Here is a 3,086-nt window from a genome sequence, read left to right on the forward strand (position 1 = left end):
ATAGTGACTGTCACTATTTATTTTTCATCTTTTATTCTTACTTCATGAATGTTGTATGCCTAGGTGCATGTGTGTGTGTGTATGTATCCACAACTGGATTATAATGGCTTTGAGGTCGTATATTGTGGTTTAGTTTTCTTTTTAATCCCCTACAGCTTCCAGTACAGTGCTAACCATTTAACAAATAGGTTCATAAAAACTAGTTTTTGATTGATTTTTTTGACAGAACTGAAATTAAAAATCAATTCAGCTCTGTCAAATGCATTTAAAAACACCAAAATTGCATTCTGGAAGACTCACCACAGATTTCAATAAAATCCTAAGAGCATTTGCTCATCTGTGTCTTGACTACAGAGGCACTTTTTAATAATCAGCCAGTGGAGCCCATCAGTTTAGCAGTTCTGTTTGGAGGACTGATACATTTGTCCTGTGTCTTTCCATGCTATATAGGACTGTCAGAAGAAAGCTGTGCATAAGTTTCAAGGACAGTGCCTGGATATCATTTCTGAAAGGACTCACGGAGGTCCTATGTTTTATAAACTGGAGAAACGAGGGGTGTGTGTGGTGTTAAGTATCGCTCAGGAGAGTGGCACCTGAACACAGAGACAAGACTGGGGCACTGTTGAGGAACCAGAAATCACTCAATAGTATCAGAATAACAAGGAACGTGCCTGGAGAGTAAAGATGCCTAATCGTCAGCACTGAATCTTACCTTTTTGGATATCCCAACAAAAAGAATGGTCTGGTCTTAGTTAAAGTTCACTGGATTTGGGGAGGACAGTAAAGGGAAAGGATGAAAAACACAAGTCTTTTCTGCTTCAAGCCTGGATTTATCCTAGAATTAGAGCAGAGTGAACCTATAGACAGGGGGCCAGTGGCTCAATGGTGGTGGACTGTGGAGATGAAGAGCAAGGGAGGTCAGGCAGAGGGGCTGGACTTCTCTCTCCACTGAGCATTCTGCATCACTGTGTGAGCTCCCCTGCTATGATCTACACCGAGTGGGGAAGCAGGCAGAAGTTACCGCAGACTGGAGCCTCAGGCACGTTTTACGTGGTTTTTTTTCATATACACACACACAGTGTTTGTACCAGACAGATCCTAGGGTGCTCCATGATTCTCACCCCCTAATATTCGCTCACTGTGTGCTCCCCTGCCCTGAAGGTGGGCAAGAATTGTGATTTGCTTCTAGCCAATAGAATATGTCAAGGGAAAAGAGATTTTGCAGCTGTAGTTAAGGCTTCAAGTCAGTTGATTTTTATTTAAACAGAGTGATTTATCCTGGGTTGACCTGGCTTAATCAGGGGAAAGCCCTTGAAAAAGGGCCTGGGCCCTTCCCGAGGGGAGAGAGTCTCTTCAGGGGCTTGAGAAAGTAAGTGCTCATGGTGGAGGAGCCCACGTGGCAGGGAAGTATGGTGGCCTTTGAGTTCAGAGGTCAGCTTCCAGCCCACAGCCAGCAAAAAGCTGGCTCAAACAGTTGTGAGGAAGTGAATCTGAATGAGCAGATTCTTCCCCTGTCAGTCCTCTCCCTGAGAATTCAGCCTAGCTGGCATCTGTATTGCAGCATTAGGAGACTGAGCATTGCACGTAGATGAGCCATGCTTAGCCTCCTGACCCACAGAAACTGTGGGATGATACGTGTGTGTTGTTTTAAGATGCTAAATTTGTAGTAATTAGTTATGCAGCAATAGAAAACTAATGCAGTGTTTTAAAAAGTAATGTTACTAGGCAAGAATTACTCCAGGATTTTATTTTTTTCCAGCTTAATTGAAGTTTAGTTGACCAATAAAAATTGTGTATATTTAAGGTGTACAATGTGATGATTTGATCGCATATACATTGTGAAATAATTACCACAATCAAGTTAGTTAACACATCCATCACCTCACATAGTTTCCTTTTTTTTGTGATGAGAACACAAGGTTTACTCTCTTAGGAAATTTCAAGTATACAATGCAGTATTACTAACTACAGCTACCATGCTGTACATTAGATTCCCAGAACTTACTCATCTTATAACTGAAAGTTTCAACCCTTTGGCCAAGGTTTCCTCATTTTCCCCACTTCCTAGACCCAAGAAACCATCATTCTATTCTGTAGTTCTGAATTTGACTATTTTAGATTCCACATATAAGTCAGATGATACAGTATTTGTCTTTCTCTAGCTTGCTTTTTTCACTTAGCATAGTTTCCTCCAGATTCAAACATGCTGTTGCAAATAGCAGGATTTCCTTCTTGTTTATGGCTGAATAATATGCCATTATTATATATATAATGGATATATGTATCTCTCTATATCTCTATCTATCACATTTTCTATATCCATTCATCCATCATTGGGCATTTAGATTGTGTCTATATCTTGGTTATTGTAAATAATGCTGCAGTAGACAAGAGAGTGCAGGTATCTTTCTGAGATGTTGATTTCATTTCCTTTGGATGTATACCCAGAAGTGGGACTGCTGGATCATATGGTAGTTCTGCTTTTAATTTTTTGAGGAATCTCCACGTTTTCCATAATGGCTGTACCAATTTAGACTCCCACTAACAGTGCACAAGGGTTCCGTTTTCTCTACATCTTCACCAATACTTGTTGTTTCTTGTCTTTTTGATAATAGTCTTCATAACATGTGTGAGGTAACATCACATTTTAGCTTTGATTTACAGTTCCCTGATGATTGGTGGTGTTGAACACCTTTTCATGTACCTGTTGGCCATTAGTATGCCTTCTTTGAAAAAATGTTTATTCAGGTCTTTTGCTAATTTTTTAATCAGGTTGTTTGTTTTTTTGCTATTGAGTTGTCTGAGTTTCTTTTATATTTTGATATTAACTTCCTATCAAATATATGGTATCAAAATATTTTGTTTCCATTCTATAGGTTGTCTTTCATTTTGTTGATTATTCTCTGTACTATGCAGAAGCTTTTTAGTTTGGTATAGTTCTACTTGTTTATTTCTATTTTTGTTGCCTATGTTTTTGGTGTCATATTTAAAAAGTTGTTGCCAAGACCAATGTCAAGGAACTTTTTCCCTATGGTTTCTTCTAGGAGTTTTATTGTTTCATGTCTTCCATTTAAGTCTTTAATCCA

The sequence above is a fragment of the Equus caballus genome, chromosome 1 (assembly GCF_041296265.1).
Source record: "Equus caballus isolate H_3958 breed thoroughbred chromosome 1, TB-T2T, whole genome shotgun sequence".
NCBI lineage: Eukaryota > Metazoa > Chordata > Mammalia > Perissodactyla > Equidae > Equus > Equus caballus.